Source organism: Pristiophorus japonicus, unplaced genomic scaffold (genome assembly GCF_044704955.1).
Source record: "Pristiophorus japonicus isolate sPriJap1 unplaced genomic scaffold, sPriJap1.hap1 HAP1_SCAFFOLD_94, whole genome shotgun sequence".
In the NCBI taxonomy this organism is placed as follows: domain Eukaryota; kingdom Metazoa; phylum Chordata; class Chondrichthyes; family Pristiophoridae; genus Pristiophorus; species Pristiophorus japonicus.
The window spans coordinates 258,466-268,469 of record NW_027254868.1 but is presented as its reverse complement, the minus strand read 5'-3'; the positions used below and the strand labels follow the sequence as shown (position 1 = coordinate 268,469).

The following is a 10,004-nucleotide window of genomic DNA, read 5'->3' as shown; positions in this document are numbered from 1 at the left end:
CCAGCAAGTCCCTGACGAGGCCATAGACGGTGGGCCCACAACTGGTGAGCAGGATAGCTCTGCACTTATCAGCCAGTGTGGCCGGGTTGTCACCTGCCAGATCGTTTGCTGTGAAGAAATGGTCGAGCCTCTCCACAAAGACTTCCCAATCATCACCATCGGCGAACTGCTGCAAAATACCAAGGTTAGCCATTTTCGTGTGAAGGTCCGTAATCTCGTCGCCAATTGTTATACCTTCAGATGCTCTGATGATGACTCCACGAGACAATGTGTCGTGCTTGAACTGTAGTGACATTAGACCTTTATTGATAACCACAGAGTGAGGATCACACCTGGTGGTCTGCCTTTTACACTTGGCCAGGCACACCTGTACAGGTAAGATACAAGTCTCCCACTGCAGTGCCCTCTGGTGCACACCTTGTAATAGTACAAGCAGTAACCATGTAGAACAAATGACAGGTGTCACTATGGAACAAATTCTCTCAATCAAAGTTAGACACACTACCGTGGGCACCACGAGGTCTAGGTCGGTAGCCATTGACATTCAGGTTCATATATAAATATAAATAAATATATCGACATGTATCGTTACTGTACCCTGGTGGTCAAGGGGTTAAGATCTGGTGCACGAACCTGGTTTCAATCCTCGATCAATTCATCACATAAAAATAATTGAGGTCTGTGAAACGATTAATAATTGCTGTAATCACCATGAATACCAATGCTTTCTGTGATAGACCGAGCGGATAGAGTATCTTGCTTCTCCTGCCCTTTGCCGGTTACGTGTTCGGGCTTTAATTTTGTAAACTGGGTGAGTACTCTGATCGCGGGGAGACGGTAGGAGCCTCTGCTGCCCCACTGTGAGGATGTGAAAGTGAACACGGTGGCTGGGTGATCCATGACATTTCTGTAAAGGGCAGCGGAGGAGAAGGATTGAGGACTTTCAGTGTGGGGCAGAAGTTGCTTAAGGTGAGCCAACACATTCCCGATCAGCACAGAGGGAGCTCACAGCTCAGCTCCCCTCTGTTGGGGCTGTTGTGCCAGATGTTTCTGTAGTGTAGTGGTTATCACGTTTGCTTTACACGCAAAAGGTCCCTGGTTTGATGCTGGGTAGAAACATTATGTTTAAACTTGCTATGGATGTACAATCGGAGGCGAGTTTAATTTCCCTCCAAATGCTGCCTGACCTGCTGAGATTTCCAGCATTTACTATTTTTATTTGCTATTTATTCTCCTGGCAAAATGGCTCCCTTATTCCTTAATTGCTTTTTCGTTCACTTCAATAAATAGATAACTTTGAGTGAGAGAAAACGGATCCACCGAGGACCTTTCGCGTGTGAGACCAACGTGATATCCGCTACACTGCAGCCCATCAAAGGGCGAGAAACCACTGAATATAAAGTATGAGCTCACAAATATCAGAGGCAGTGCAGTCTGGTCAACGTCAAACCCTCCTTTCATATTCAGCAGTGGCATGAACGGGAGTCAGACGTCACAAAGTTTAATTAAAGACACAAATACAAGTAATACTTCCAAATCTTTTCAGTTTAAATTTCTTACACTTTATTTAAAATCCTACTGCGTTGAATCTGAAAATACGCACAGTGGGATTTTATCTTCACTACTGATTGTATTTTGTGTGCACGGTAGGAATAACCGGTGCTGTTAAATTTGATAAAATTGCCCCAGATTCGTCGTGTCATCGGCAATGAAGACTTTGAACCAGAAATCTAAAATACAGTGAGTAAAATGGGATATGGTTTAACAGTTAACATGCAAAGCACAGACAAATGATTGAAGTATATAGTGTTCCTGAGTTAGCATTTGTTTGATTGTGCAAAAGAAGGTGAGTGGTTAATTAATGATGCTTTCCTGTGAAAGCAAGAGAAAAGTTTTCGAACAAACCATCCGGTGACTGTCAGGTGAGCGCTGCTTGTGATACCTGTTGGGAATGGGCGGCGATTTTAAAGCCCCTTATATTGCAGAACCTTCATATAGACGAACATCCATTGACTACTGTGTAGACCTTATGGTGCAACGCTAAAGCGTCTGACTCTAACTCAAAGGATTTGCGTGTTCAAATCATGTCGGGGTCACTGTTCTTTTAGCAATTGCTGTTTCACAATAACCAGACCCTTGCTGCAATGTCTGTCTCACTGGTTCGTCGTGGTCAGGTTGGGGACAGCATAAAACAAGAAAGAAGGGATGTGTGCCTTCGTGCTACAGCAGTTATCATGGGTGACTTTAATCTGCATAGTGATTGGGCTAACCACATGGTAGTAATGTGGTGGAGGAGGATTTCATGGAGTGTATTATGCATGGTTTTCTCAACCAAGAAGAGAGCTGGCCATCCTTGACTGGGTGATGTGTAATGAGAAGGGACCAATTAGCAATCTTGTTGTGCGAGGCCCCTTGGGGAAGAGTAACATAATATGGTAGAATTCTTCATTAACATGGACAGTGTCACATTTAATTCAGAAACTTGGGTCCTGAACTTAAGGAAAGGTAACTTTGACGGTATGAGGTGTGAATTGGCTAGAATAGACTGGCCAAGGATACTTAAAGGGTTGATGGTGGATAGGCAATGGCAAACATTTAAAGATCACACGGGTGACTTCAGCAATTGCACATTCGTGTCTGGAGTAAAAATAGAACGGAGAACGTTGCTCAACCGTGGCTAACAAGGTAAATTAAGGATAGTGTTAAAACCAAGGAAGAGGCAGATACATTGGCCAGAAAAAGGAACAAACCTGAGGACTGGGAGAAATTTAAAATTAAACACAGGAGGACTAAGGGTTTCATTAGGAGGGGGAAAATGGATTAAGAGAGGAAGCTTGCTTGGAACATAAAAACTGACTGCAAAAGCTTCTGTAAATATGTGAAGAGAAAAAGCTTAGTGAAGACAACTGTATGTCCCTTGCAGTCGGATTCAGGTGAATTTATAATGGGGAACAAAGAAATGGCAGACCAATTGAACAAATACTTCAGTTCCGTCTTCACGAAGGAAGACACGAATAACCTTCCAAAAGTACTAGGGGACCGAGGGTCTAGTGAGAAGGAGGAACTTAAGGATATCCTTATGAGGTGGGAAATTGATGGGATTGAAGGATGATAAATCCCTGGGGCCTGATAGTCGACATCCAAGAGTACTTAAGGAAGTCGTCCTAGAAATGGTGGATGCATTGGTGATCATTTTCCAACAGTCTATTGACTCGGGATCTGTTCCTATGGACTGGAGGTTAGCTAATGTAAAACCACTTTTTAAGAAGGGAGGGAGAGAGAAAGCGAGTAATTATAGACCGGTTAGCCTGACATCAGTCATGGGGAAAATATTGGAATCAATTATTAAGGATGAAACAGCAGCGCATTTGGAAAGCAGTGACAGGATCGGTCCAAGTCAGCATGGATTTATGAAAGGGATGCATTTATGCTTGACAAATCTTCTGGAATTTTTGAGGATGTAACTAGTAGAGTGGACAAGGGAGAACCAGTGGATCTGTTGTATTTGGAATTTCAAAAGGCTTTTGACAAGGGTCCACACAAGAGATTGGTGTGCAAAATCAAAGCACATGGTTTTGGGGGTAATATACTGATGTGGAAAGAGAACTGGTTGGCAGACAGGAAGCAGAGAATCGGGATCAAAGGGTCCTTTTCAAAATGGAAGGCAGTGACTAGTGGAGTGCCGCAGGGCTCAGTGCTGGGACCCCAGCTCTTTACAATGTACATCAATGATTTGGATGAAGGAATTGAGTGTAATATCTCCATGTTTGCAGATGACACTAAACTGGGTGGCGGTGTGAGCTGTGAGGGGGACGCTAAGATCCTGCAGTCTGACTTAGACAGTTTAGTTGAGTGGGCAAATTCATGGCAGATGCAGTATAATGTGGATAAATATGAGGTTATCCACTTAGAGGGCAAAAACGTGAAGACATATCTGAATGGTGGCAGATTAGGAAAAGGGGAGGTGCAACGACACCTGGGTGTCATGGTTCATCAGTCACTGAAAGTTGGCATACATGTACAGCAGGCAGGAAAATGGTAAATGATATGTTGGCCTTCATAGCTAGGGGATTTGAGTATAGGAGCAGGGATGTCTTACTGCAGTTGTACAGGGCCTTGGTGAGGCATCACCTGGAATATTGTTTTCAATTTTGGTCTCCTAATCTGAGGAGGGACGTTCTTGCTACTGAGGGATTGCTGCGAAGGTTCACCAGACTGATTCCCGGGATGGCTGGACTGACATATGAGGAGAGACTGGATCAACTGGGCCTTTATACATTGGAGTTTAAAAGGATGAGAGGGGATCTCATCGAAACATACAAGATTCTGATGGGACAGGACTGGTTAAATGCGGGTAGATTGTTCCCTATGTTGGGGAAGTTGGAGCAGGCTCTCGAGGGGCGAGATGGCTCACTCCTGTTCCTAATTCGTATGTTCTTATGTTCTTATAGCAATTCTGGAAGAATAACATTGAAACGAAATGTGACCTGACACCCAGAAAGAAGTGTTAAGGCAGAAGGTTAAATGCTGCATCCTTTTCTGCAAAAAATTCCTTTCACAAACATTTCTCTGAACAAAAATGTTCCTTTCAAAGTCATTAAACTCCCGAATTTCCGCGCCCCGCGAATCTCCTGAATCAGAGGCCTCTAGTTTTGCCGACTCAATCCATGTCCCTTTGCAATGTTGTGCTCCCACCCACACTATGAAATGTGCCACTAACTTATCGAATTATGGAATGGTTACAGCAAGGAAGGTCATTCGGCCCATCGAGCCCGTGCCGACTCTCAGCGAGTCCCTCTCCCCCGCCCTTTCCCCGTAGCCCTGCAATTGTTTTTCCTTCAGACACTTATCCAACTCCCAACTGAAAGATAAGATTGAGTCTGTTTCCACCGCCCTTTCAAGCCATGCATCCCAGATCCTAACCACTCGCTCCTGTTCCTATGTGTAAAGTCTGGGAAACACAAGATCAATTCCAGCCACACTCACAGCCTTCCTAAATACAGCACCGTCATTCTATTCTCGTAAAACCAGCTCCTGAAGCATCGGTCAGCTGTGTAGCTTAAAGCTCTGGTTATGTTCCTAGCACTGTGTCAATCGCAGTGTTTCTGTAGTGTAGTGGTTATCACCTTCACATAACACGCGAAAATTCCCCGGTTTGAAACTGGGTAGAAGCATTTTGAACATTGTTCAATTAAATATGAGAAAAAATGGAATAATTGACATTAATGGTTCAATATTAACAAAGTTGGTGTTTGTTTCTGCTGATGTTAATAACCTTTCAACTCGGCTGGAGTTTAATATTTTGATATTTCAAATAACAGTGTTGATATTTGATGTGCAAATAGATGTTAACAAATATGATGTGATTGGGTTACGGAGACGTGGCTCCAGGATTATCAGGGCTGGGAACTCAACATCCAGGGGTATTCAACATTCAGGAAGGATAGAATAAAAGGAAAAGGAGGTGGGGTAGCATTGCTGGTTAAAGAGGAGATTAATGCAATAGTTAGGAAAGACATTAACTTGGATGATGTGGAATCATTATGGCGAGAGCTGCAGAACACTAAAGGGCAAAAAACGTTCGTGAGAGTTGTGTACAGACCTCCAAACAGGAGTAGTGATGTTGGGGAGGGCATCAAACAGGAAATTAGGAGTGCATGCAATAAAGGTGCAGCAGTTATAATGGGTGACTTTAATATGCACATAGATTGGGCTAGCCAAACTGGAAGCAATACGGTGGAGAAGGATTTCCTGGAGTGCATAAGGGATGGTTTTCTAGACCAATATGTCGAGGAACCAACTAGGGGGGAGGCCATCTTAGACTGGGTGTTGTGCAATAGAGAGGAGTAATTAACAATCTCATTGTGCGAGGCCCCTTGGGGAAGAGTGACCATAATATGGTGGAATTCTGCATTAGGATGGAGAATGAAACAGTTAATTCAGAGACCATGGTCCAGAACTTTAAGAAGGGTAACTTTGAAGGAATGAGGCGTGAATTGGCTAAGATAGATTGGCGAATGATACTGAAGGGGTTGACTGTGGATGGGCAATGGCAGACATTTAGAGACGCATGGATGAATTACAACAATTGTACATTCCTGTCTGGCGTAAAAATAAAAAAGGGAAGGTGGCTCAACCGTGGCTATCGAGGGAAATCAGGGATAGTATTAAAGCCAAGGAAGTGGCATACAAATTGGCCAGAAATAGCAGCGAACCTGGGGACTGGGAGAAATTTAGAACTCAGCAGAGGAGGACAAAGGATTTGATTAAGGCAGGGAAAATAGAGTACGAGAAGAATCTTGCAGGGAACATTAAGGCGGATTGCAAAAGTTTCCAAAGGTATGTAAAGAGAAAAAGGTTTGTAAAGACAAACGGAGGTCCCCTGCAGTCAGAATCAGGGGAAGTCATAACGGGGAACAAAGAAGTGGCAGACCAATTGAACAAGTACTTTGGTTCAGTATTCACTAAGGAGGACACAAACAACGTTCCGGATATAAAAGGGGTCAGAGGGTCTAGCAAGGAGGAGGAACTGAGGGAAATCTTTATTAGTCAGGAAATTGTGTTGGGGAAATTGAGGGGATTGAAGGCCGATAAATCCCCAGGGCCTTATGGACTGCATCCCAGAGTACTTAAGGAGGTGGCCTTGGAAATAGCGGATGCATTGACAGTCATTTTCCAACATTCCATTGAATCTGAATCAGTTCCTATCGAGTGGAGGGTAGCCAATGTAACCCCACTTTTTAAAAAAGGATGGAGAGAGAAAGCAGGGTATTATAGACCGGTCAGCCTGACCTCAGTAGTGGGTAAAATGATGGAATCAATTATTAAGGATGTCATAGCAGCGCATTTGGAAAATGGTGACATGATAGGTCCAAGTCAGCATGGATTTGTGAAAGGGAGATCATGCTTGACAAATCTTCTGGAATTTTTTGAGGATGTTTCCAGTAAAGTGGACAAAGGAGAACCAGTTGATGTGGTATATTTGGACTTTCAGAAGGCTTTCGACAAGGTCCCACACAGGAGATTAATGTGCAAAGTTAAAGCACATGGGATTGGGGGTAGTGTGCTGACGTGGATTGAGAACTGGTTTTCAGACAGGAAGCAAAGAGTAGGAGTAAATGGGTACTTTTCAGTATGGCAGGCAGTGGCTAGTGGGGAACCGCAAGTTTCTGTGCTGGGGCCCCAGCTGTTAAAATTGTACATTAATGATTTAGACGAGGGGATTAAATGTAGTATCTCCAAATTTTCGGATGACACTAAGTTGGGTGGCAGTGTGAGCTGCGAGGAGGATGCTATGAGGCTGCAGAGTGACATGGATAGGTTCGGTGAGTGGGCAAATGCGTGGCAGATGAAGTATAAATGTCGATAAATGTGAGGTTATCCACTTTGGTGGTAAAAACAGAGAGACAGACTATTATCTCAATGGTGACAGATTAGGAAGGGGGGAGGTGCAGCGAGACCTGGGTGTCATGGTACATCAGTCATTGAAGGTTGGCATGCAGATGCAGCAGGCGGTTAAGAAAGCAAATGGCATGTTGGTCATTATAGCGAGGGGATTTGAGTACAGGGGCAGGGAGGAGTTGCTACATTTGTATAGTGCCTTGGTGAGGCCACACCTGGAGTATTGTGTACAGTTTTGGTCTCCTAACTTGAGGAAGGACGTTCTTGCTTTTGAGGGAGTGCAGCGAAGATTCACCAGATTGATTCCCGGGATGGTGGGACTGACCTGTCAAGAAAGACTGGATAAACTGGGCTTGTATTCACTGGAGTTCAGAAGAGTGAGAGGGGACCTCATAGAAAAGTTTAAAATTCTGACGGGTTTGGACAGGTTGGATGCAGAAAGAATGTTCCCAATGTTGGGGAGGTCCAGAACCAGGGGTCACAGTCTAAGGATCAGGGGTAAGCCATTTAGGACCGAGATGAGGAGAAATTCTTCACCAGAGAGTGGTGAACCTGTGGGATTCACTACCACAGAAAGTAGTTGAGGCCAATTCACTAAATATATTCAAAAGGGAGTTAGATGAAGTCCTTACTACTCGGGGTATAAAGGGGTATGGCGAGAAAGCAGGAAGGGGGTACTGAAGTTTCATGTTCAGCCATGAACTCATTGAATGGCGGTGCAGGCTAGAAGGGCTGAATGGCCTGCTCCTGCACCTATTTCTATGTTTCTATGTTTCTATGTCTCCAAGATAAGAGAGACTAATTGATGTCCTGTTTCTGACTGCTCCATTTTTGATCGGGGCGGAGGAGCGGTGAGAGATCGGGGCCCAGGTGCGTCCTGATCAGGGCTCAGCAGAGCCGAGGGCCCAGGGACAGCACGGGCCAGCCCAAACTGCGATCTATGGATAGTCGGCGCATGTGTACACACTTGGTCCATGCAGCAGAGCTTGGCCTATGGTCGTCTTGGGTAATCCTTACCACTGGACCAAGTGCTAGCTCTGTCAAGCCCGTGTGGTGACTGGTGTGCAACGGTCACCCCACGTTAAAACAATCCACCCACAGGCATCTTCCTCCCTTCAGGATGTAGTTCGGGACCTAGATTGTCAGGTCCCTCATCGAAACACCTGTAAACCCATCCCTTTTTCGTGTGGAAACAAGTCATCCCCGATACGAGGGACTGCCTAATACTATACTATTAACAAAATGCAGCGTCTCACAGCCCTGTTACATGAGCTAGTTTCTCTGTCCAGTTCTGTACACACTCAAACTCTACACAGTGTCTCTCACTCCCTCCCGTTTCCAGCCCTGAGGGGGCAGAAAGCCCCTCTCAAAGCTGCACGTTCCGGCTGCTTTCAGTTGAGTTGTGAGAAATTATTGAAGGATCCTACATCTCCGCCTCACTTCACAACATCAGATCGAAGCCGCAAGCAACCCATCGACGAATCGCTCGTCCCCAGCTCCAGAGTGATTGAGGCCGGGACTGTCATATATTCAACCAGCATTGTAACTCATGTATAATCTGACCTCAGTTGTACACTGTGAGAACAATGACCACTCGGCGGTGAACTTGTGGGAGACATTCCTAACCTGGACCTTCAGGTATAAAAGGGGAAGCTCCACCCACTTCCATCACTTGAGTGCTAAGGAATAAAGGAGAGGTCACAGACTGAACTTCTCTGAAGCATGGGCCTCGTGTGCATTTACACTGTATAGTAAGGACGTATAAATGGCGACGAGAAACTAGGATTTAAACCAGGCGAGCATGGCCACTAGCAGAACAGACGAGAGGTACTGTGTTAAACAATGGTTGGGACTTTGATTCAACATTGTTAAAGCATCACACAGTTCTCCAGGCAGCCAAGGGCAGTCAGGCATGCCCCAATATGTAGCCGAACCCAGAGGGGGAGTTCGACAGAGACAATGGCAAGCTGAACGGCGATTCACGTCATTGTAAACGACAATGCGGCCAGTAATGGGGCCATCAACAACTGTTCATGGTGCACTCAAGGACAATCACGGGGCAGTCAGTGACGATCGACTTGCAAGAGACCTTTTGTTTCCAACAGCAGCTCATGTTGAAGGCGTGGAGGCACACGCTCAGCCGGAGTTTGCAGAGAGTAGCAAAATAACTGCAGAAATTGCAGAAATGGACACTGGGGGAAATCGCTGGAAGCTGAAGTTCAGCGAGTTCATGTGGAGCACGTATACAGTTCATACACAAGGACGCCACCGATAATGATGAAAGTGCTCCTCAATGGCATCCCAGTATCAGTGGCGTTAGACACGTGGGCCAGCCAGTCCCTGATGGATATCAAATAGCTCAAAAAGGTTGTGGGCGTCCAAGGCCAGGAGGCCAAAATTATCGCCGATTGACGAACAGCTACGAACAAACACAAAGAAGATCATTCCGGTGCGAGACAGCGCCGCGGTAGTCGTGAACCACAAAGTTGGATTGCTGTCATGAACTGGAAATGGGGCGATGTCAATACAATTTCCTCTGTGGAGCGAGTATCATGCTCTCACATCTGGACAAATTTGACTCATTATTTCAACCCGGCATTGGC

The 10,004-nt window shown here is 45.3% G+C and overlaps 1 non-coding gene across 1 annotated transcript; it reads left to right on the top strand.

The window, feature by feature from the left end:
- Positions 1–1,046: 1,046 nt before the first annotated feature.
- On the top strand, positions 1,047–1,119 carry trnav-uac (transfer RNA valine (anticodon UAC)). The gene has a single exon. It is a non-coding gene; the product is annotated as a tRNA-Val (tRNA).
- Positions 1,120–10,004: the final 8,885 nt, after the last annotated feature.